The sequence below is a fragment of the Calidris pugnax genome, unplaced genomic scaffold (assembly GCF_001431845.1).
Source record: "Calidris pugnax isolate Ruff unplaced genomic scaffold, ASM143184v1 scaffold56, whole genome shotgun sequence".
Classification (NCBI taxonomy): Eukaryota; Metazoa; Chordata; class Aves; order Charadriiformes; family Scolopacidae; genus Calidris; species Calidris pugnax.
Window position 1 is genome coordinate 9,118,868 of NW_015090839.1, and position 26,916 is coordinate 9,145,783.

General features: G+C 35.9%; 1 protein-coding gene across 6 annotated transcripts in view; it reads right to left on the reverse strand.

The window, feature by feature from the left end:
• AKAP6 (A-kinase anchoring protein 6) overlaps nt 1-26,916 on the reverse strand; it is a 279,987-nt gene that overhangs the window by 195,313 nt on the left and 57,758 nt on the right. The gene's annotated exons all lie outside the window — the stretch shown is intronic.

Genomic DNA, 26,916 nt, shown 5'->3' on the forward strand with positions numbered 1-26,916 from the left:
AAAGCTGCAAGATTGCCACAAGCAGTCTCCCCTCTCTGCTCCTCCCCAGCCCCCGCTACCCCTCCAGTTAAAATGCAAACAATCTGATCTGTGCCATCACGAACAAAATTCTTCTGGAGAGAATTTTCTTTCTAATCTGGCCTCTACAGCCAAGCAGGGCAAAAGTCTGAGATAGACTCAATGCGGATAAACTATTTCTGAGATCCATTGCTGACTGAAGTGATAAGAGGGCACTAACTTTTGCATAGTCTTCTTCTGGACTGAAAATTGAACAGAAGAAGATGGGTGAAGAAGGAGAAAAAGGGAAAGCAGAGAAGCTGTAAACAGTTGTGTTGAGAAAGCAGAAAAGAAAATACGTTACCCAGGTTATAAAACTAAGGTTTTGATGGGATGGTATCCTCCATATTTAACAATTAATATTGTAGATTTCTAAACTGTGCTGCCTACAGTGTAAAATCTTTACAATCTTTACAAGTCACAAGACTAAATAATATTTAGGCATTGAGTGAAGAGCACAGCTTTAGAACTATTCTATTTGAAAGCTACGTATTATAAACAAGTAAGGAAATATGATTAAAATACTAAAAAAAAATAGGGATGGATCCTAGAAGGGTTTTTCCTTACATCTGTGGCATATATTTAAAAGTCACATAACAGCATATTTTAAATCAAACATTTATTTAAAAAAACCAAACAAATTATTTTAATCCAAACCCTTAGAGATGTCCTTTTTCAGTAATGGGTAGTATATATATAACATCAGTAAAAGTGAGAATAAACAACACAATTTTGATTCAGTTCAAATTTGCTATCGAAATAATTCTATCAGACAATTACATCAAAACAGTATGTCTCTGATGATACTCTTGTGGTTTTGTGCAGCAGCAGAATAACAGGAAAATCAGTAAAGGTGATTCATTCTAAATTAATGACACAGTACAGTAATTATTATCAGTTCAGATTTGACATCTTCAGTCTGAAAGTAAAGCCAAATTATTGAATATGTAATTACATACGCATGTATGTAACAGATTAAACCAAAGTCAAATGCCTAGATAATACTAAATAATTTTAGTACAACAGATAGCACGATATTAGCCCTTGAAAATCTATTATGGCTGCATACTATCAGTAGTTACTAATTTTAATAAAGCACTGACAGCTAAATCAATTCCCCTGCATGAGTAGCTCTCAGAAATGCCAGAGATGAGCACAAAACGTTGGCATTTCAATAGCGGAATTTTGCGACTGCCCTAAGAGAGAGACAGTATCTCCTCCCCTCTATCCTCAGTCCCCTTGTTGTGACAACCAGCATCTATGAGAGAGGGCAGTCCCCTTGTTGTGACAACCAGCATCTATGTTTGGAAGTCCAAAACACACAGCCTCGCCTGGCAAGACGTTGGGCTGCAAGACCTCAGGGCTTCAATTATCTACGCACTTTCAGGTGAGCAAATGGACGCTCTCATCACCAGATTAGTATACTAATCTAATTCTGCAGACACGCAGACAAATCTGAAATTCACAGCAAAATCTTTTCCAAGCTTTGGAAAAGGTTCTTATTCATTTATCCAGCTACAACTGAAACTTGACTGAAAAGCACAGCTGTATTTTTACACTGTTTCAAATGTTTTAAAGAATATTTTAGTCAATCAGTTTCACTGAATTTGCGTTCACTTCTCCAGTGTTGGTTGTGGGTTTTTTTCCTCTTGGCCATAAAGTATTTTAATTCTAATTTCAGGGATTAAAAAATAGGTTGTTGCCCAGTAGCTCTAACTTTGTAAATTAGACTCAATCTATAGAAAAATACTTAATATATCTTCAGTTATACTACTCATGCAAATGAACTTAAGTTTGTGTCAACCTAGAAAACAAGATTTCATTATTTTCCAGCTTCACACACATGGTTACATGATGAATTCAACTGCCATAAGAATTCTCAGATAGGTTGAAAACATGGAGCCACAACAAAGTATTAACAATGAGGAAGTGTCTTCTGACAATTGTTAGATAATGTACTGAAAATATTGGCTAATGAGTCTAGATAATTCTTTAAATCAAGCGTTCAGACACACACTTCAAACAAGTTTTCTCTTGAGCTAGCATTACGCTACCAGAGCATCTCAAATTTCTGAAGCACAGACAAGCACAACAAAGAAAATTTTGTACCAAAATGCAGATTCCAGCACCACCAGATGTTTGAAAGAAGCAATGGCTTGTTATAAATTGCTCATTTTCATCAAAAAGCAAAGTCTGAAATATTTACAAACTACTGCAAGCATAGTAGCAGCCAAGTCCTTTATGTACTAACAAGATAACTAACTGCTCTTGACAGTAACATGGAGAGAACCTAAGGCTGACCTCGTCCATATCCAAGTGAAGGTCACATACTCTAATCTCAACATATAAGACTACCATGTCATCCAGAGACAAAGCACCAGTTCTTAAATGATTTAGGTTTTAGAAAAAGTGGGTGGCCAAAAGACAGTAAGCTATTTCCTGAGTGGCTGAATGAGCCAGGAAGGAAATCAAATCCCTACATACCTTTTCATGACATACAAAGTCTGAGCTCCATTTTCTGACTATCATCATTCCCTCTCCCTTCTGGCCTGGAATAAGTATAGCATTGAACTCTCACTGTACTGTCTTGGAAGAATAGAAGAATTCTTCTATGGAAGAATATAAGGGATTTTAATTTTTTTCCTTGTTGGTAAGTATTTTGACATGACATGATATTTAGGGCTGTTGCTTTGGGGTTTTTTTTTCCTTCTCTTCCTATTAGATGAAAACCTGACTGAACCATTCAGGAAGTCTGATTTAATCTGCAACAGGGCCAGGCATAGATTTGAAGTGATTTAACTCCCCTATTAATAGCTCCAGCTATTCAATGTCCAGAAGTCCTGGACAAATGTCTGCAATGCATGCACAGTTCAACATGTCCAATTCATATATGACATACGTGCTGTGCAGTCCACCTGCACGTGTGCTCAGAGTCTGAAGACAGGCAAGAGTAGGCTGGATTCACTGTGTGCTCACAGGGTCGTAGTGTCAATGCAAAAACCCTACTGAGCAGGCAGTAACCACCTGTGTGACAGCTGGCAGTTCAGCAGCAGCCCTCGATATGTCAGACTCTGCAGGCACAGCACACGCTCATCTACCAGTCTATCAGGCATTTCTTGAAAAAACATCTGAGGAGCCACAAGCTGACATTTTTGCATCACATAACATTGTTTTGGAGGGTGACTTCTGTTTCGGCTGAGTCTGTAGCCGTAGTCAAAAGAATTGGATATCGTTTCATTGCAGACCATGTTCCTGGATAAAATGGATTAGACCTGTTTGCGGGAAGTCCATCTTATATAAAGTTTGGAAAAAAGAATTTAGACTCCAATGGATATCCCCTTTCCCTGTTTTTTAACTGTCATATAATGAATGGGAAAGTGAAGGCTGCACAAAGGACAGAAGAACAGTTGTGTAAAGCCTAATGCCAGCCCTTTATCAAGAGAATATGATTATGAAGAAATGATCACTTTTCCCATAACGTTAATGCTGATTAGCCCTCAGCAGAAAAGCATTAATAAAGCTGCAGCCTATTGCATTTTTTCTTTACACTTGCCTGGCGTAAAACAGCATATTGAGAGGAAACAATGTGTTATCAAATCCAGTAGGCATTATCTAGTACAACATTTCCTTACTACTGTACTTGCTATGTAGATTTACATATAATTCAGCAAAATGAAATAATTATATCTACCACAGCTAACCATAAAGTTAGTAATTTTCTGTAATAACTAATGCAGCACAAAAATGTCATGTTAAGTTCCTGATTTTACTGAGGCTGAATATCAAGACCAGGTATAACATGGCCTCATTATCCTCATTTTTCCTTACCCCTTGTCGGTGATTTAGCATTAGAAGAGCAAAACCAGCAGAACATTGTCATATGACCTTTTTACACTTTGTATTTATAAATAAAGAACAGCAATATCACAAGATAGTACCTAAACACTGTTATGAGTGCCAGTTGCTCTTACCAGAAGTAACAAATAGATAAAATAAACTGTGTACTTTTAAGTAATAAGAAAAGAACATTTGTCTATTGGCATCTATTTCTAAATATGCATAGTTCCAGGTCAATGGTAATAATATGCAGCCTGCAAACATAAGCATAGAAATGCTTCCCCATTTTATCAGTATATAGTTTCACATCAGAAGCTGTTATAGCCTGATTTTTATAAAGCACCATTTCCAAAACAACTGTTTCTCAGGCATCCACTAGGCATTATTCTTTTTATGTAGTTTCATAGTGGTGTTAAGGCAAAGATTTTGTCATCCTCTTACGGGCTACCCTGTAGCACTGGCTGTGGAATTTCTTAGGCTACAGGGGCTGTATCCATTTGGCTGCCAACTGCCCACTTCACTCAGCCTTCCAGACAGCTGATCCTGTAATTTGCAGCTGCTGAATCCATCAGCCTCTCATAGCCTTCCACGTCAACCAAAATAGCCTCAACTGCAAACACTGCAGTAGACAAAGAAAAAGTGCATAAACAAACCCTCGAGAATCAATGAAAATTAAGCTTTGGTGCTGTCTTTAAAAATTTTTTTTCACTATTCTTTAAGAAATTCTGTTAAGATGCACATGAAACTACTGAAAGATGAAAGGTTGCGATATGTTGCTTTAGAGTTAATATCAGTGACAGAGATGCTATACTGCAGATTTCTATTCTTTGATCTCACAGTAAAGCCTCAGTAGGAAAAACGGATTGCCATTGAGTCTTCTGACTAGTGTACATGTAAAACAAAATCTATGATTTAAGAAAATGTCTATCTATTTAGTCTTTCTTTTTAAGGCATTTTAATTTGTCATAAGATATAGATTCCAATCAGAATGTACAGATTTTTCTCTTCAGAAAAAAATTGGAGTATCTGCCACAGAATTTTCAAATATTTTTAAAATGTACTTGAAAATTATAAATTCTCACCCTCTACACTGTCTTTTTAGGCTTATATAAAGACCACAAAAGAGAGGGGTTTTTATTGCTAAATGAATAAAGATTTGCAGCTTTCCAGAAAGTATTTTTCCTTTAAAATGCATTCTGACTTCTGAAAGAGAAATAATTTTTCATCTCTACCTGCATGTACCTCCTAACAGTGTTATAATAAGGATAAAATTGTTCTCTTCTATTTTGGATTATTGGTGAAGCCTTAAAAGCAAAATTTTACTCACATATTAATTTGTATTCTTTTTTTTTTAAGTAAACGACTAAGTCAAAATAACAATACATGACAAATCCAGAGTCTGACTAAGCAAAGCCAACTGCCATGGAAAGCTCTAGACTCACTGCAAGTCACAAGTTTGTCAAAGTGAGTTGAAGTGCTAAAGCACTGTAGCTGGTATCGCTGTGGGAAATGAATACATTGTACCAGGTCAATAATACAAAATGCAGCAGGAAGAGGCTACCAGGAGGGCTCTAAGATCACTGACCCTGCCTTCTGCTGACACCAACAGCTTGGAAACACAGTTGTTCTCAAAGTCAGCTTCTCCCTCGTGGTAATACACATACTACTGATAGTAACTTTCTTGACACATTTGTGTCACATTTGCAAGAAAAGGTGATCTACTTTCTATTGTGCAAACATTGCTATTACAAAATTCTCAAAAAAATTTGAAATTAAACATCCAGTCTGGTGAACTCTAAGTAGGCATGTTTCTATTGTATTCTGTTATCTCAGGAACCAGTAAGTTACATTCATATATCCCTGTACTTCAAAAAAAATGTGAAAGAGATGTCAAATCACCATTTCTTTGACAGAATAATGCTTTGTCTAGGATTGTAACAGACACAGAGCTGCTCAGTAGTAATTTGTTAGTAGTTTATGTGGCATGTTTTATTAGAATGTTTCTTGTGCAAGTATATTGGTTGACTATCAATCTACAAGGAAAGTGAGCAAGAAGAAGGGAAGAAGGGAGTAAGAGAGGAGTAAGAAGGGAGTAAGCACTCAGGCTAAGTAACAATGCCTGAAACGTTAATTGTGAAGCTCCTGTCTCAGGATTCCAGCAACTTGCATTTGTTTTGCCATATGGACCATTACTGAGGCCAAAGGATCAAACGTACTGGGAAGAAGCAAAAGGATCCTTTTGTCCAGAAGCAGGGCAGTTGCTGCTGGAAGCTGTTCCAGCTCACTTCCAGGACCAGCTGCAGTGCCTCACAAACCTAGGCCACCCTGTACATTTTCTACAGGAAGGGAGAGAAGAAGGATACTTTCCTTTCAAATGTTTATTTTGTCTTTTTAATTTAATCAGTACTTTAATGTAAAAAGACCTGCTCACAGCATTCACTACAGGCCAGATTCTTAAATGCAAGGAAGTATTCACTCCACCCAGTAAGCTTCAGACATGCACAAAAACACTCTATTGTAAGGCCTGAGATGGAACTGGAAAACCACAGAAGTTATGACAGTAAAATGAGTCATCTCTGAACTGTACTGAAAAAATATCACGTGAGCAATTCTGGGCTAGCCATTTCTGGGATATTTCTGATATCAGTAAAATTGATACATGAATTTCATTTGTGTAAGAAATCACACATATGAACTGGATATGGCAATTAATTTGGCATGGGAAGTGATGTTCCAACTGCAGCTCAATGATGCTTTCATATTCCTGAACTTCCACTGGTTCCACTGTGTGATGTGCCTCAGGTCAGGACCTGAAAACCCTTTGAAACTTTAGGAATAAGAAATATATTCTTGTTTACCTCATAATCAGCCAAGCCCACAATGTTCAGAGACTTTGCCCATTAAAATTACACTGTACAAAAATTCTTCAATGAATAACTGTAAAACTTTTCATTTATCTTACTTTAAGCGTGTTAAAACATACTGATTTTTATAATGGACTAACTTCTTAAATTTAGAAAAAAAGTATTGTGTAAAAAAAAAGTAAAACTTGATAGAAAACATCATATTTATGCTCACTGAAATCTGTTTTTGTACTGCACCCTGGAAGACAGTGTTGTACAGGTACTCTGGAGCAGTTTTTTGTGCAAGGTGACAGATGCTATTGATAAGTGGTATGCTGTGCAGGTTTTGATTCTAGCTATTTCTGACCAAAAAAAAAGGAAAAATACTAAAACCCAAACCCATGTGAAAACCTAGTCAAGCAACTGGTAGTAGAGGCCAGTTTTTAAAAACGGCAAGCATTTTTTAAATGCCTGTTCATTGGACAACGATAATAATACATTTATTTATCTTGCACTGATCATTTAAGATCACAAAGAAATGAGAAAAAATGATGAGGTAGCTTTATACTAATCATACTCATCATATATTACATATTCATATCTGCTGAAATGGAAGAGTGAGGACTTATTAAAACATCCTTCAAATACCTTATAGATATCTTCACACAACTCTATACTTTTTCTGCAATAATAGAAGTATGCAGGACATATTTTGTGTCTGTCTAGATAACTACCTTTGCTTCTTATTTTTTTACTCTTTTTACTCAGCACTTGCTTGCATTCTGCAAGCCATATATACTAAATGGAAGTTAAAGACATTTCTATCAAGTTTAAATTACAACATGCAAATGAAAACTGAGGATGCAAATGGAAGGACTTTTTACGCACGGTGAATATATACACTGCTGTAGCTAAAGCAGCCAGTTCTTGGTAGCCTGGCCAGAACTAGGCAGTTTTTAACCTCAGCTTCAATAGTAGTTAACTGGTTATGAGGAAACGCCTTCTATCATTTCATGCAAGACTTACAAAAATTTAATGCGTTAAACAACCATGTCAGCTACATGAAGAAGCAGAAAGAAGACCACTCTATTATTTGATCAGAACTTTCATAATTTGATCTACAATATAAAATAACTAGCAGAATTCAATGCTAATGCACCAATAGTTCAGTAATTTTTCAGCAAAATGGTTAGCCTTTTGAAAACAGTGAGTTTTCAAAGCTTTACACAGCAAAACTGTTACTCTGATAGCTCAGCTTTGAATATGTCCCACTCTTGTTCTCTCCTCATTTTTAGTTTGAAGAAGATTTGGAATTACTTTTGATACAGAACAAGAAGATTTCAAGTATTCTTTAAGCCTTCTCCAGGGCTGTAGGATCTTTGTTGTCTGAGCTCTGTTTTCTGATGAGCCAATCCCTTTATTGTTTATACAAGAAAGTAGGTGCATTTCTCTTAAAAGATTTTTCAGTTTATAGACTTCTTCAGAAAGGCTCTTGTTCTCACTAAACTCAATAGGCTTAATTAGGGTCTTTGGTGGAGATCAGCTGCTCTTGAAGAAGAGAGTTCAGATGAAAGAGAAAAATTTCTTGGAGAAAAAGAAGTCTCATTCTTGAAATAATGAAGTTTCAAATCAAGTGTAACCCCACATAAACTGCACGAAGTAATTTAGGCAACAATGAACTACTGAAATACAAGACATCAAAATAAATAAAGAAAAGGAACTGCAAGTTCACACAGGAGAAAAATTCAGTCCTTTTGCATAGACATGCAGAACATGAGAGAATAATTTTAATCAAAATGTTTTGAGTAGCTCTAGCCAAAGAATGCTAACCTCATTCACTCTCTGACTAAAGCTTAGTGGATATAAGAGAGTTTGGTGAAAGATGGTGAGACTCTTTACTCTCATGTTAAATGCTCAATATGGTGACTGTGCTCTCCTCTCTTTTCTGGAACGGGCAGAAGAACTACCACTTGTGCCAAGTTTTCTATAATGAAAATTGATAGCATGATAGGAAGTTTTCAAGTGGTTGTTTTATATCAGAGCAGCTAAGCCTCAAAGAGCTTCTGCCATAGTCATTGTTGAGGACAGCAAAAAGGACACAAACTCTCTAATTCCTTATTAGTAGACTTTGCTTCATTAGCACTGATGTTCCCTTTTATGTTGTTCAACGAAAGCTAACATATAATCCATGAACCTCACGGGGATCACTGAGATTTTTTTGCTTCATTTGGAAACATGGAAAAGAAGCTTTACAGTCTATCTTGTGTGCTGCTTGCAGTTCCTGACCTTCCTGTCCTCTCTCCAGAATGACAAGTGTTCAAGTCAGCTGGAAAGCTCTTGTAGATCCTCCAGTAAGTTACTAACAATTACAAAGCACTCCAAGCATGTGGAGGCACTTCCAGTAGTCTGAAACAGCTACCACCTACCCAGCGTACCAGGAGGCCTGTTCCACACTGGATATCACTCACTGTCTTACAAGAATCAGAATATTTATCAGTACTAGTTAAAAAAAAAACCAAGCAAACAAACAAGCAAACAAATAAACACACCTAATTTTGCTATATCCTGTAAGAACAATTTGAAAGATTGGTAGAAAGCTTAAATTACTATTTGACAAACTTAGTCTTAAGTGAACGAAGACATAAAAGAACAAATTTTAGAAAAAAATTTTAAAAGATTGCATCTTAAAGAGATCTAAAATGTAGAATTTTTTTGTTTATTTACATGTGGAAAGAGCTCTCCTAGCACACAAATCAAACTCTGGATTATGATTCCAAATTAGACAATATGTTTGAAATCATTCCTAATTGATTTGTGATAGGTACAACACAGGCCACAGAGAATGTTCCTGCAATTTTTGACCTCAAATGTAATAAAGACAAAACTAAACAAAAACCTTAATTTGCATCCAGAGAAAGAAGAATATGGTTTTTTTCGAGAAGGAACATAGTGGAGACTGAATTGGGAACCTGGAATTATACAACCGGCTTGACATCGAAAATTAACTGAACCATCCAAACTACTTTAATTGGATTTTGGTAAGTGTCAAAATGCTTACATGAGACTTCTCATATAAAATGAATTAAGATTCATTATCTAGTAGTTTGTACTGTCTGGTTATTTCCAGATCTCCCTGTCATCCCACATGTGGCTCTTGGTTAATACAGACATATTTTTAAATGTTCATGTATGGTAGGTATCTTCTTTTCAAACAAACCCATGTCCATAATATCCTTCATTTTTTTATTTTGATGTAAAGAGGATACTCTATAAATAGCAAATTATCTAGAACTCAGATACCATATATGCAGTATTTTAATCACAAACATTTCTAACATAATCTAGTAAAATATGCCATATCCAATAGACACAATGAAGCACCTATTTCCAATTAAATTGGCTCTAAGGAACCTAAAATTCAGTGTCATTAATAATAGATGCTTGTTCTGGCTGCTTATCAGATTGAGAGTGCCAGACATTAGCATTTTAATACTGTATTTAGAACTAAATATTTAATTTTAAAATTAGACATAATATTATAGATAGCACTACTTGAATGTGCTGTAATTGTAATTTAGAAACGTGTTACGAGACTGTAGAGCACATCCCAACAGTATATTCATATATAGCATATTCCAGTGTGACATCTCTGAGAAGGCAGCTTGTGCTCCAGCAGCATAATTCTCCTAATAGTGCTGGGTTTAGCTTTACAAGAGAACTTTCCAGTGCAAAGCACTGACAGACTTAATGGCTGTTAAGATGTTGATGCTGCTTGAGAAAGTACTCGTGCACTACACAGCAGGACTGAAGTGCTTTGAAAGAAGCAGGAAATGAGCAGTGTTTATTTAAATATTTATTCATTTATATATACACATATTTATATAGAGGCAAATGTATTTATTACATGTTGCTAACTGGAATAAGATCCCTGATTTATAAAGCACTTCATAGTCAGTGTTGTTCATATCTTTAAGAAAGCAAGACAGCATGATTTGTGTTTTCGGTTGAGATAAACTGTTTCTTATGCTGACACAGAAAAGAATGGGTTTATCTATGAAAAGCCTTGGATTTCTTTATGTGCCTTTTTATTTTCTTGCTATACAGAGATAAGTTTTAAATTATCTTTGTCTAGACTGCAACTTTCAGTGATGAGTGTAACTCTTACCACTGTGAGAAAAAGAAAGGTTGTTGCCATGCCTGGGCTTGTAAACTAACCCTTTGAAATTCAATAGCTGAGCTTGTCTGCATGGAAGTTAAAGAACCAAAGTGACTTCAAGCTTCAAATACATATTTGTGTATTTTATTTGCTTGTATATATTTTTACCTCCTACAAAAATAGTCATCATCAGTTTAGCCTTGAATTGAATCCTGAATTTACACAAAGTCAAATCTTTCATCTTTCTCAGATAATAAGATTCACAAGAAACAGCATAGGATCCCTGTGGCAGCCTGAAGTATAGACACACGAGAAGAAAAGGTAAGAAGCACATAAAATTGCTAGCATTCAGATTTCCATATTCTTCTTGGAACATCTGAGCTGGATCTGGAGAGACCTAGCTTTGTTCACAAGCTTTCCTCAGCGATAAGGTGACCCTACTGTCACTGGGCTGGACATGACCCTGGAAATACAGTAACTGTACTCTGGTGGTGTCACACTTGAGCCAGTATCCCTGCCAAAGCCTGACTCACTCTGCCTAGCAGAGGCTGCCAGACTAAATCTCCACCTCTTGCCCAGAGAATATAAAATGCCCATGGACAATGAGGGACCGTCTAACTCTGGTAGGCTAAAGACAGCATTACTGCACAACAATCTTGGGGAAAAAAAAAATGCTTGCAGCAGCCCTGACCTCAAAACTGTGATTTCTAGTCTGGAACTGATAACAAGAAACACACACTCCCGTAGACCCTGAAAGCCTACATTCTTAGGGGATTCTGTAGCTTTTATATCTTCAACACATTTCAACTGTACAGTATATTTCTATGCAGGTCATCCTCTACCAAAACAGCAAAACCATTAAGCTGTAGAAAAAGCAAAAACTGCAACTGTTTTCTGTTTCTTGACAAGTTACAGTAGGATATCAGCTGATCCTGGCATAATAACTGGCAAGTTTGAGTAAAACAGAAGGAGTATTGGTATTTTTAAATAATCTTTTCATTTTTATTGCACTCTTAAATATTGAGTGAATTTATTGCACTCTTAAATATTGAATTCTCACAGAGAATTTTCAGCACTTCATCAAGAGTTTTAAGAGAAACTGAGTCACACTGAGCCAATAAGAGACCTGGTCAGCTGAGAAATTCTTGAAATAGCGTTGATAAGAGTAAGCCTGTCAAACCGAATATATATATCCACTCTACATCCATTCTCTTAAAATTCTAGCACTGCCTATGGTTCAATATCCTGCCCTGTAAAAATACTTTAACCAAATATTAACATGTTAAGTAGAACATTATGGCTCCTCTTACCCATTACTATAAATTAACTTCCAGCAGGAAGAAACCCATACCGACTGTTTGGCTCTCTTAATAAAGGGCTGGGGGAGGCCACAGGTCAAAAGAAATAGAGCAGCCTCTCACTCTGAGATTGAAGCATGAGCACGAAGGATGACAGAATTACTCATTGTAATGATCCTTTTGCAAAACATTAGCCATACCTTCTTTTGAAGCTCACAGCGTGAAGAATTTCTAAAACCTACCATTACTTTTATACTTCGTTATGTCTTTTAGAGTTTCAAATGAGTTTGGGAGCATCAAAATAAATCAAAAAAACTCTCCTGAAGATATTTTCAACTTGAATTCATAGAAAATACAGTATGAAAACTGTTTTGCAGACTTGAAATAAAATTCAGGTAATAACCAAAACTGAATTTGACTCTACATTTTCTGATCTTGTCTCTGAGGTGAGCATATTGCAAAAACAAAGTAAACCAGCAAAAATACTAATTTCTGAGAAAGTTCTTCACAAGCAATAGATATGGGAAGGGTAAATACTATATCATCTAAGTTTATCTCTGACTCATTCAAGGCAGTCACATATACATTAAATGCAAAACCTACTTGCACAAGAACAATCAAATCAGATGGAATTCAAAAGACATATCTCTACAGATGTGAGCAAAAAATGAAACATAGAGACAACAGGTTTGAGAAAACAAATTAAAAAATAAACCCCTAATTGGCAAAAACTGTAATAGCAAGCAGTTTGCAAACAGGGAGACAGCTCTCGAGCATGAACCCAAGAGTGTTGAATGGCACTAGACAACTGATTCACTTCAAAATCATGCTCTCAACCCAAACTGAAATGGTAACACAGACATACCCATGGAAGACCAAAAAGATCTTTCTAGTGTTTCTTATATGGAGCAGAAATAATTTATATTCCTACTTTACTTTTCAATATCTGAAACAGCATTCAGAAAAGGATGAGAAATGCAGCTATAATATTTATGTAATAAGCACATATAGCTGTAACAGAATTTTCCATTCCTTGATGTTTCTGAGCTTTAAATGAAACAGTCACAAATAGCACTTTGGAGAAAAATACAGCAATGACTGCTATTATAGAGATGAAGGTTCTAAGTTGCTTAGCCAGCAAAGTCTAAACAAGAGCAGTTGGCCACTGATGCATGGACAGCTTAAGAGCAAAAGTAAAAACGTTTTAAAAGTCAATGAGAAATTCCTCCCTACAATCTATGGTTGATTTCCTATTCTTCTGGCACCTTGTACAAACTATACATCAGTCAACAATTTTCCACCCAGTGCCAACTTTTGCTTCAGGGAAGTCAAAGGCTATATCGTCTTAATCCAATGCAAATCTTGGAAGAAAATAGTCTTGGCTAGCCAAAAAAAATTCCTGAACTTTTTCTGTAGATACAATTTCAAAAGAATGAATAATTTTGCAGAGAGAACAGATGCTTTTGAGCAGTCTGAGCATATTCCTCAGGACATGGCACACACACAACTTTGTGAGCTGAGAACAAAAATAAAACTAAGGGCCTTTGGAAAGGGTACAGCTCACAGAATATTTTGAAAGTCGCCTCCTAAAATAATGCAACTGTGGTAAGCATCAGAGTGTTCGTGTCATATTCAGTCTCCCTGTGAAGAGCTACAGAATGTATTGTTTCCAGTAGTAAGATAGCAAAAACAATGAAGTTCCATGTTCTCTATTACTTACGTTATTTTCATTCTGTTTGTTTCCTGAGCCTTTACTAAACACATCTCTTCACAATGTAGGTCAAAGTTTTAGCCAAAGTAATGTAATTATAATCTTACAGTGTCTATTTCTAATTATACTGCGACCTATAAAAAGTTAGCCGAGTAATGTCTCAGGGAACAAAGATTGAGCATTAAGTTTCACCTCAACACACACAAAAAAGCTATAATCTCCCCATCGAAACACAGGACTAAGAGCTTTACAAGACAAACATCTTTTTTACCTTCAAAAGTGAAAGATTTTAATTGCTTAAGCCTAAAATTGTAATTGCAGAAACATGTAGAACAGGGATTGAAAAAGTCTGAACAAGCTTTTCTCAATATTCAGAAAACTACATCCACAGGGAAAAAGATCTGTCAATTTTGCAAGTTAGATTTACAGTAGACAGGAAATACAATGTATTATTTCAAATTAAACACATTTAGGTGATGCAATACTTCTAAAGAAGTTGAAAACCAGCTGAATAAAAAAAAAAAATTGCTTTCATTGATTAAAAAGTTTGCAAACTGATCATTTATTGCTTTAGACATTTCTAGCATTTTGTAAAATATTTCAATTTAATGGTGTCTTACCTCATTTGTACTGGAAAGAGTGTTTTCAGGTATTAGCTTTGTAAAAAAAAAAACTGTCCCATTTCCTTTCCTCAGCTAAAGGAGTTATATGCAGCCAGCAATTCAGAAAATAAGTGTCTGTTTAAAAGACAGACAAGTAAGCCATAGATGATCTGTAACCCAATCCATCTTCAGTTCAGAGTCAACAGCTTTTGTTTTGCGTGAAATATAGCAAATAGTCTGCTGCCTCTACCTGTGTTATTGTGCAGATCAAGTTTAGGCCTGTCTGCTCTTCCCTTGCACGTTCTGAGCTACAGTAGTGATTTCTCAGCATTCAGACGTGCTGTATGGCGGCTAACTGAAATTTCAGCCGACACTTGTAGACTTGCAATTAGCAAGGTTATTTTAAGCACTGACCTAAGTTCCAGCAGAATGTTTATGGCATTATGACAGGACGGAATCTAGTATAATATCAGTCAGTTGGTAATCCTGTAAAGCCGATCTCGGACAGGAGAGACCCTCTAATTCACAGCATAAAATATCTGACCCCCAATTTACTTTAATTTTCGTTTTTAAGCTTCAAAGGGAATGGAAATATTTACTGGGTTAATATTAGGAAGCTTAGAATTATTTTAGGACCTGGTAGATCATATGCTTGGAACAAATGTATTAATAGGAAGTTATGACTTCCCCAATGGAGTGATTCATCACTTGCAAAACAGAGACTGTTACTTTTGTAATACATTTGTAATAATTACTTATTCATTCTGAATGGGAAGAGAAAATCACTTACAAGCTGGACTTACTATAGCTGGACTTTAACAATATCTTTTAGTTTCTCCTCGGTTATCTTGAAAAGGGCTCCCTCTTCTGTACAGGCCTTTGGCAACCCCTCGTTGGCCCTGCATTCTTTCTGAATTCTCTGGCCGTCTAAGTATTTCAAAGTCATGTCAAAAGGCTCAGTCATACCTCCACGCCCTCATTCGGTGTTCATTCTCATTCCACCCCCCTCCTTTCTTCGTTTCTGTTCATGGATCAGCTTTCTTATTCCCACCCATCCTCATACTTCCAATAGCAGCAGATCCAACCCCACAGATGGAACCATGACAAACAGCTCCTCCGACCGCCCCAGATTAGAGCTATAGTGGTCAGCCAGATTGTGTGCACACACAACAACGCAAGCTTTTCTGAAAGCACCACAATCAGAAACAGTACAAAAAGAGAGATGTTTGTATTAGAGTAAATGATGGGGGAACCTATCCCCCTACCCCCCCCAAAAAAAACAAAACAAAAATCCCCACTAAGAAAAGTTGCCGCTTTTGCAAATTATTTAGAAACTTCTACACATCACTAATCACAATGAAACTGCTCCCTTGATCTTGACTGAAGCAGCATTTCCAGGTTTGGCCACAGTTGCTTGCTCTGTGCTCAAAGATTATATTCCACACTGCATTACTTGGCTTCACTCAAGTAATTTAGCACAATATTATATGAATCTTTCTGTCCAAATTTTTAAAAAAATCACAGCTCAAAATTATTGCAAATTATTTCAGTTGCAATTATTTCAATTCCAGTTTCAAACAATTCTGATTCAGAAATATTATATCTTTCACAGGAAAAATACACTTTTCATCAAGTGCTAGTACTGAAACAGGTAGATACACAGGCTAGAGTAGGTTTATATCCTTTTTACAATATGAAATAGATTTTCCAAGGCAAATTAAAACCTTCCTTTCATGTATATGCAACAATGACACGATACCTTGAGATGCTAAGTGTCGTGATTTAACCCCAGTCAGCAGATTGGACTGTGCAGACTGGCTCACTCCCCCCAGTTGGGATTGGGGAGAGAATTGGAAAAGTAGAAGTGAGAAAACTCATGGGCTGAGATAAACACAGTTTAATAAGTCAAGCAAAAGCCACACACACAAGAAAAGCAAAATAAGGAATTTATTCCCTGCTTCCCATGGGCAGGCGGGTGTTCAGCCATCTCCAGGAAAGCAGGGCTCCATCACACATAACAGTGACTTGGGAAGACAAATGCCATAACTCTGAATGTCCCCTCCTTCCTCCCCAACTTTATATACTCAGCATGATGTCATATGGTACGGAATATCCCTGTGGTCAGTTTGGGTCAGCTGTCCTGGCCATGTCTCCTCCTAATGTCTTGCACCCCAAGCCTGCTCACTGGTGGAGCAGTGTGAGGAGCAAAAAAGGCCTTGACTACCTTGCAACAACTAAAAACACCGGTGTTCTATTCTATCAACACTATTTCTCATCCCAAATCCAAAATATAGCACTACACCAACATCTTGTAATAAAATTTAACTCTATCCCAACTGAAACCACACCACTATGAATAATCAGCAAGGGCTTCCTCTGTTTTGGGGCTTAACTTGTAAAATGCTGAGATAGTATAACTGAGGATCGGGACCTCAGTTCTGTTTTTGAAACTTGATTCATACCTGCCTAATAGCAGGAAATCCATTTCCTGTTGAATACTAGGTAACTCCAAGAAACACATCTGAGCATGTAGTTTCCATTACTAGCCAGTATTTTAGTTGCTTATTGCACTCTCTTTTCCAGGAGGGAGCTATAGAGGAGTTAGGTTGGGTACAAAAGGCATGTAGTCTGCTGTTGAGTTGGAAATGGACTGCCATCCTAATCAGAAAAACCATAAAGATCATGAATAAATACATAGTGAGAGAAATATAAGCAGAATAATATACATGAGCTGACTTATCAATAAACAAACACTACATAGTAGGAGGATAATTCAGCAGAGCTGGATGGCTTCATCGTAAATGTTTTGAAAGATCTTTATTACTAGTAGCTCTGCACAATGGGACTCATTTTCAGGAAATTATTCTGGAGATGTGAAAGAGAGAAGGCAGTAAGAGAAACAACTCAGGGGTAGAATTAATGAGTGAGTCATATGTTTTCCCTGAAATATGAATACTTTGAGAAGGGTTAAGTAAAATGTAAATGCTCAATGAAGCGACACCCATGATCAGTTCCATCACTCATGGGTTGACATACACTCTAAAATACAATTGGGGCGTGGGGCGTTATTTGTTAATAATGACAATTTTAGGGAGGGTCACAACAATAAATCAGAAATAAGATATGAAAGGGTTCTCATTTCAAACTTGTAACACCACTTTTATGAGTTTGGCAAACAGAACAGGCTAACGTGAGGTAAGCTAGTTTCAATTTTTCCAGTAAAATAAATCATCACTGAAAAAATATTAATTTAAATCAAAATTTTGCAAAGAAATCTGTGTACAATTCAATTGGAAAAGTTTCTAAAAAGCAGAACTTTCTCTCTGTGAGATCCAGTTTGTATAAATGACTCAGTGTGCATGATTCAAAAAATTGATTTACAACCTTCTTAATCTTCCTGTGCTTCTCAAGTAGGATGCAAGAGACCAACATTCAGATCTTTTTTCTACTTGGTATTTACTAATTCATACAAGTGTAGCTATACATGGAGCACATCAAAGACTTACGCACAATAATCCAAGAAGGCTATCAAACAAGTGTCAGATGCCTGATACTATGTTGTTCTGCAGCTTCTTAGATAAAATTCAATTTGAGAGGTTGAAGATACCCGAATAGGATGGTTTTCTCTTATAGGTATATAACCAAGTCTAAATACAAGAGTGGCGATATTCAAACTCAATGAAGTTTCAATTAACTGATATTTTCAAAATTTCCCCTAAAATTTTCCCTAAGCACTCTTCTAAGTCATTATAAACAAAACCAGAAAACTCATCAGTTAGAAGCAACAAAAAGATCAAAAGCAAACCAGATTAATTCTAACATGACAGTTTTTGCAGTCTGTATATAACCATAATTTAATTTAAAAATGAAGTTTAACAACAAATCTGTCCCAAGTGCTAGTCCCACTGCATGTATTTGCATTATGTAATGTCTTCAGAGAAAAATATGTGAAGAAATGCACCTATGTGAGGCACAGAGTAGTACAGACATTAACCTCTCCTTTTGATAATAAAACGTCAGTGAATACTGCCTTTGGCATTTTCATTACTGGCATTTAAACTGAGAATCATCGAGAATCATTTTTTTCATTGCATATGTATTATGTATCCCTTTGTTGCAGCATATCTTCCATTTGCACACACCAGAGACTGAAGGTTTAATCGGTTTCTCCCTACATTTTCAAATTCTTTCTTTCAGAGAATAAGGAATTAAATGTGCCTTTTTGGGGTGCACATGTCGGCTTCCTATTTATTCTAGCAAACAAGTGCACCGAGAACAGATGAAAGTGCAGATTTCACCCACACTTTTCAAGCTTAATATCCTATTAAAAAAATTCTCAATGTGTTATCATTAAAAAGTATGAGTTGACATATTCATATACATATATAGTAATTGAAAGACTCTAAGTGGAGCCAGACTTCTCAGTTATAACATTCCATCATCCTCTTGAAAAGCCAAAAGCTGAGTAAGGCCACTGCAGAGGAATTCTTTTTCTAAATTGAATTTCTAATGTTTCATAGAGAATAAATAGCTAGACAAATGACAGTTTTAGCTTTTGCCCTGAAGGGTTTAATCATGCAAAACTCTAAACATGGTCTTCCCTAGGAAATGAAAGACTGGTTAAAACTGGTTTTCCTTCTCCTATTCCAAGTGACTGATTGTCACATTCCAGACATTTCTAGGCAATGGGATTACATCATTCAATTTTTTCTAATGGAAACAGCTGTTACATCCAATATTCATGACCTTTAAGTTTTCAATATCAAGTTATTCAGCTGTTCTTTCAGTACATCTGAGTTGCAGCAAAATGAAACTGTGCAAAAGACCAGTTTTATTCCATAGTTAAATGAATGCACATATTGTTCCAAAGCAATAGAAAGAAAACAAGCTTAGGGGAAAAGCAGCATAGAAAAATCTTGGTCTTATCACTGCTTCAATGGACTGTCAGCCCCTTATTCATCCCACACATAAAATCAGTACACTATTTTTTTCATATTTCACATTGCTTCTTACTAAGGTTTGATGTGCACAGCTGTATGTGTTGGGTGTGAATAATTCTTACAGAACTTCATAGAAGAAAAAAAAAAGAAGGGAAAGCACACAGGGATTTTTAAAACAGAGCACAGATTCTTTTGAGGATCCACACCGGCTCATATAATCAGCCTCTTTTTGAACTTCAAGTTCAGCCTATTTTACATCTTTTTCACTGGTTTTGTTTTGTTTTTTTTTCAGTAAATATAAACATGAGTAAATTTGGATAAACAGATCTTATCATGTTTCTATTTAGAAACATATATAGATGTTAGATATTTAGATGGTCATTAACTTATCAAAGATAATTAAATAAAATTCATTAGTCTAGTTAATGCATAAGGGCATTTCTCATGCTAAAATTTATCACACTGGATACATTACATTTTCTGGCTATTGCTATATTGACATCTGCACCTCTTCTAGGAAGCTTATTTTATAATAATGCTTAATGCACAATCCAAAAGCACATTTTGATTAAAATAAATTCTGAAGTGTAAAAAAAAAACAAAAAAAAAACAAAAAAAAAAAAAACAAAAAACAAACATTAGAAGAACCATGCTATAACAGAAAGAGAGGTTGCCTTCGGAACTGCCCAAGAGAGTGAGAGGATGATAACAGCAGTGGTCTTGTGGATTGGTGGAACTGAAATAACGTGAAAAAACTCCTAATTTTGCTACCAGTTTATTTTGCACTTCAGTACAAGTCACATTGTGCCTGTCTGATCTGCATTATATCAAGTATACAGTGAGTGTGATCATGCTAACTTGCATTGTGTAAACAAAATTAAAATGATGGTTAAAAGCAATTAAAATATTAATTTATCAAGTGACCCATGCAGACCTGAAGAAGCTGTAATTTTGTATCTAAGGAGAAACTTTGGGGTTATAGGTATCTCCATCTTCAGGGACACCCTTAAGTTAAACACTGACTCCCATTAGCAGCATTGCCAAGCTGCTATTTTTCCTCATAGAAAGCTCTGCAAAAACTGAACGTTTCAAGGGAGTACCAGTATAAATATTTATAAATAAAAGTATATACATAAACGTACACATATTTCCCTAAGGACTCTATATCAGCTCTACCATTGCAAGATCAAGCATTTTATTTTGTAAGTCTTATTATGCTAAATTTGACGCATTAGTAACAAATTTTTTTCAGATAAACATTGAAAAAAACCTTGCAAATTGCTATTGATGCTCCAAAGCTCTGTGCATGTGATACCAAACTTCCCCCCCTCCCCCTTTTTTTTTTTCTTCTTTCTTTCTTTCCCCCTCCTTAGCAGCAGCAGCGAAGAAGTTCCTTCAGCCCACGGGAGCACTAGGTGGCGCTGCAGCACAACCGCAACCCAACCCTGCCTGCTGTGAGCACACCATCTGAAACGCCTCACTGTATTCTTTAACACTGAAGTTACTAAACATTATTACGGAAGACTATTGCACAGAGGCTTCTTTTCTTTTTTTTAAGAAATTCTATCTTTCTAGGACACTCTACTTCGCATAATTTTCCCGCCACAAATGCTTTCTGAATAGAAATAATGAACGCAAAGAAAATGAATGTACATAATAAATGCGATTAGTTACGCACAAAGCCAATATTTTTGAAGCTTATAATTTATCTTCTTTATCTCCTTGTACAGCGATCCAAGAAGATAAATTACAAAGATTTCCTTACAATACTACACGACACAGAACTTGTACCTTGTGAAAGTAATTTCTCTAATAGGGGTACAACGCAATAAAGACATTTTAATCCATTATAAAAATAACTCTACAAGGTACAGTATTACAAACATGTTATTTGCATGCTAAAAAGTAACTCAGAAGTGTTATTAAACTCAAAATTTGAGTAGTTGCATACAGTTCAAGGGGTTCCCAGGTGCATAAAGTTGCTGTCATGCATGTTTGCAAAATGGTCCTAAATGTACTTTAGTTCTCTGGCTTTCTGTGTATTACTAAATGCAGAGGTTTTGACTTTGTGTAGCTTTTTCATTTTTGTTCATTTTGGCCCTTGTAAGTAGACTTCTATGCACAGAGTAATTTCCCAATTGCAACTGGTTCTGCAAAAGAGAAAGTCTGCTTGCCTGGAACAGCTTGAAGTGAGGGCTTCAAAATAAACTTGAAGCATTTAATAATTGCCGTTTAATAGAAAATTCTTGGAAACTCTTGTAGATATCTAATATATAATTCCTTCTCATTAGCCATTTTTCAATACCAAAAGTAAGTTGCCTCCTTTCTATAAATACTGTATTTCTTATTCAAGGCTAGATTATTCAAACAGCAAGGCAACAATACCAGTATCCATTCAATTATAACAACTGAATCTTGGTCTTTAATAAGGGAACATGCAATACTGAGTATAAGACCCCCATTAAAGTCGGCAAGATCAGATTCTAGTAATGCAGGACCATGTGCAAACACACACAGCCAACTGTTGCCCAGCTAATTTGCTGCAGGAACATACCACACCACACTAGAAAAAATTTGAAGCAGACACAAGTCCTACACTCTAAAAACTTATGCATTCATTGTTGTGAGCATACTAGAAAAGGTATTAAAGAGTTCAAACTGAACTTTCTCTTTACTCTTTTATGGTCATAGAAATTACACAAAACCAGACTACAAAAAAAAACAAAACAAAACAAAACAAAAACATAACAAAAAACAACACCAAAATGAAATAAGGCCCATGTATAGAGAACAGCACTGTCTTCTACTTTTCTCCTTCATTTCTAATGCAGTAAGTATTTCTTAAACATGTGCTCTGGCAGGCTCCTGCCCTCTCCACCAAATGTGGCATTGGTCCAGGTGAAAAAAGAAAGCGCAGCTTTTTGAAATAGCAGTTCAGCACGGTAGCAGATGACTCTGCAATGTGCTTTGTTGAAGGGCAAACAGGAAGAAGAAAATTAAAAGGGACAAGAATCAGATGGGAGTTTTGAAAGACAAATTGTGAGAGAGAGAACTGAAAAGAGCAAAAAGGAATATAAAACAGAGGATAGAAGCTGGAAGATGAAACTAGCAACCTGATTTGCAACCTAACGAAATAAAACTCCTAAGCTGGTCTGCACTGGCACATATATTCTTTTGAATAGAGAAAAAAAAAAAAAAAGTTTCTTTTTCAGCAGTTTGAAAGATATCTGTGTAGCATAGGGTTTTAATTGGCAATTTTTCAAGTAACCTCTATAATACTTTACGGGTCTGGCCCCATCATCCTGATTCACTGTCTTTTTCGGATCTCATATATAAGACAACACAAAAGCCAAGAAAATCCAGCTAACAAGAACTGGTGCAAAATTCACAAATCAATCCCAAATACCACAACTACAAAACAGAACGGTGGTTCAAATTGCAGTGGAGATCACCATGAAGTCTTTGCCACTTTGACACTCTGCCACAAACGCTTCATGTGATGCTGTATTTACTTATTACTTAGAATAAAAAAAAAAAAAAAGAAAAAGCAGGGGTAGATACTAAGAAAGAGATATTATAAGTATTTCATTCATAATTAGGATCAGGAAAGAGTCAAAGAATCTGGAACAGATTTGAGTCAGGGAAGCTATTCTTGCAGATCTCAACTGAAAAACAAAACCACATAATTTAAACTGTAATGCAGTAAAAAAGCATGTTTTCAGCATTCCTTACTTACTCTACCTGAAGTTTGAAAGAAATACAGCATTGTCAGTGTTTCATTGAAAGAAAACAATGCTATTTGTAACCAGAGATGCAACGTTCTTATGTAGAAAAGAGGCTGGCTCTCTTCCCATGTATACTTTTCCTATTTACCTCTGCCTTAATCTCTCCTACTGAACTGCTGGCCTAGATTCACAAACAATGGAGATACTTAAACTACTCTTTGAAGCAAAGATTATATTCGTGTGCATCATATTTGAGAATCCATATGAGGTTACACACGTTTACAGGTAACTCATTATGTAATGTTTGCTATTTTAATCTGATGTATCAAAACTATCCATTTCAAGTTAAGATGTTAACCCCTGTGAAAACAGGTAAAAGGATCCCTGTACCTGACACTGGACAAACAAATGTGTAACAAACTGTCCGGTCTTCACAGTTCAACCAGGCATCTGAACGCTCAGGGAGTTCCTACAAATGCTGTATGAAGTCCAGATAACCTCAGTAAAGAAAACATAGGAGAGTTTAAATATCAGTGGAAATTGCCCTTGGAAATATCCCTCTTTCCTTTATTTTATCATGAGTCTCATGACAACAGAAAATATTCTTATTTGTACAGGTTATAAAATTATTTTACTGCCTCAAAATCCTGGATTTAATTAAAAGTTTTCTAGACTTGCTTGCTTCTTAAAAATATACCCTGAAAATAACTGCTGAAAGGCAAATAAGAAAATTCAGTTTAGAACACTTAGTTTAGATTTCAGCCCTATGATTTTAGAAGCATAGTTGGCCAATGATTTTGCAGACTTCCGTTCGGCAATTTTGCCTTCTAGCCACTGACAGTGCTGGATGTAGGGACAAATTCCAGCCATACTTTTCATACAAGCTGTTTGAGTCGTGTATAAACCATCTTGTTCATCCCACACAGTTTAATATCTTTAAAAATTCAATTCTGTTTCTATTATTCTGGGGGTCATTTGGATACTTTATTGTATCCGAAAGTACTGCTACTTTGCACCATTTACAGTATCATGTTGCTCCTTGAGTACAGCTTCTGCTTCCCCAAGGACATTAGCAATACTCTGTCACGCCAGAAGTTTTTGTTCTGTCAGTGTACGAAAGAGACACATAGACATAGAGTAGCCCTCAATAACTATGAAGGAAGAGGTGAACTGCAAAAGCAGCGATCTTACACACAAATTAAATGATGTACTACAGTGAATTGTAGGACACTAGCTCAAATATTTTAGGGTGATAATTCAGAAGAATCCTGGAGAAAAAAAATCGGAAATGCATGAGGAAAAATTCAATATACAAATACTGAGGTAGTAGTGGCATTAAATTTCTGTTATGGTATTAAAACATGATATGTACACATACACGTATATTCCCCTATATATGTCAGTTATTAAAAAGAACATAATTCAGAATGTCAGATCACAATGACATTGGAAATGCACATATAAAATCAGCTATTCCCTATACATTACCAGGTAAATTATAATTTAATTTACAGAACCTATTCTGCAGAAATGTTACTTGATTTCTCACCTTTTGAATGCCCGTATAATTTGTGATCGGAAGCAAATGTACTCATCAGAACACATACAGATGAATGACCACACCAAAAGATAAGACTGTATGTTGTAACCTGTTCAGAATCCCTTTTGAAGTATGTAACCACAGCTAAGGGCAGGCACAGTTGCAGGGCCAACTAAGGAGAATAAAAGCAATATAGCTCACTGAAATTTATGAGATTAATTTTCTCAGCTAATGCAGATTATGAAAAGTAAGTACACTGCTTAATGGGAAAGGGAAATTGCAATGTATTACTAGATTCAGTAGTAGATTTTATATTTCGTGAAAACTTTTGAAAGGTCAGAATTTTGGAGTGCTACGATTGCTAATGTAATTTTGTGTGTTTTCCAAAAAGAAATGGAAACATTTCCAAAATAGAAGTGCTCCATCTTTTGAAATGCAAGGCCTAGAATCATAACTGACTCCACAAAAGCTATTCTCTTCATCCAGGGAATCATTTACAGGGAGAAAGTGGAGAGAACATCCATAAAGCTTTAACAGATGGAACTGGTAGGTATTAATTCTCCTTTTCCTCTATGTTTCTGCACAGTCCATTGTAAATGGTTCAGCTCCAGTTCAAAGAGGGAGATCATTCCTCTGTCTCTGGTTCTGCACAATGCCACTAGACAGTCACAAGTAACGTGTTAAAATCTTCAGATCAAATCTTTTGGTTGTATGTATGTAATACTGCTAACACAACTCAAGGAACCATAAGACAATCCAAGAAAAAAAAAAACTCTAGTGCTTATTCATAACCTTTTCTAAGGAAAATGACTTTACTACCCCTACAGTGTCAGTCAGACATTAGCCTGAACCTAGGCTCCTGCCCACACTTGCCACCCAGCTAGATTTGTTTGATGCAAACAATGAGGCCAAGCGCCAAAGTAATCCTTAAGGAAAGATCAGGCTCCAGCACAGTCCACAGACCAGACTGCCCCAAGACGACAGATCAGGCTCAGACAAGACCTCATGAACTTCACCTTGGTCCTCCAGAAGACACCTCACACACCTCAGTCACAGGACGGGTACTATGCATAGAACAACATTTCAATTAAAAGTATAAACATAACTATACAGACACATCATTGCGTTCTCCACAGGAAAATATACAACACCCTTTCGTTGTGCTTCCTTGCTTGTTAGCTGTGAGATTTTAATTGATATATGAAGGAATCACATAATTTCACAGAAGGCTTTTTAATGGTTAACTAAACTGAAAGGCATTTAATCCTGTTGAAGAATTCATATAATTCGAGAGGCAAATATCCAAGGATATTTAAAAATCACAAACTCGTGGAACTTGTTCCTACTAAAGTGCAAGCGTGTTATGTTACTGAAATATTCATGTTGCATTTCTGGCATTCAGACAACAATCATCCTATAACCTGAACTTTCTTGTGTCAACTCTCTCATAATAAAATCCTATCAGGCAATTTTAACAATAATAAAGCAAACAAAAAAATTCCTTACATTTTGTGCAACTTTCTGTGCTTGTTCTTTGACTGCTCCCATATGCCATATTACAGATTTTAGATATCTATTATAAGTGATGTGTAATTATAAATTGAAAAAGCAACAAACCCTGCCAGTTTAATAAGTAGTAAGAAATATGTCCACAAAGCCTACTGAAATATGCAAAGCAAGAAAATGTCTGTAAACATAATAGCTCACAGTGCAAATCAGAACTAGATGTCTGTTATAAAATATAATAATATCCTACCTTCTAAACTGCATATAGACTCAAACAATTCCTCAAGAAAAAAAAAAAATCACCAGGAGGATTTATGTGGCTCTACTTTCTGCGTATATGCTTTTGTTTATATATACACTTACATATATACAGACATATTTATAAAATATTTTTTTCAACCAAATCACAGCTACCATAATAAAAATTCCTATTGGCATCCTTAGTTTTAAAATATTGACATTACTAAATCTTACTCATACCATTGAAATAGTATTAATTTAGGTTTTTCAGCAAATCTGGACATGAGTATGGCTTATTATTATCACATATACATACACAAAACAACAAAATACATTCCCTCAGCAAATGGTTTGGTTAATTAATTTGCACGACAACTTAACTTACAACATTTTTTCATCATACTGAGAAGTATTTATCTCATTACATCATTATATCCAGTAAACATTTGTGTTTGAGTCAG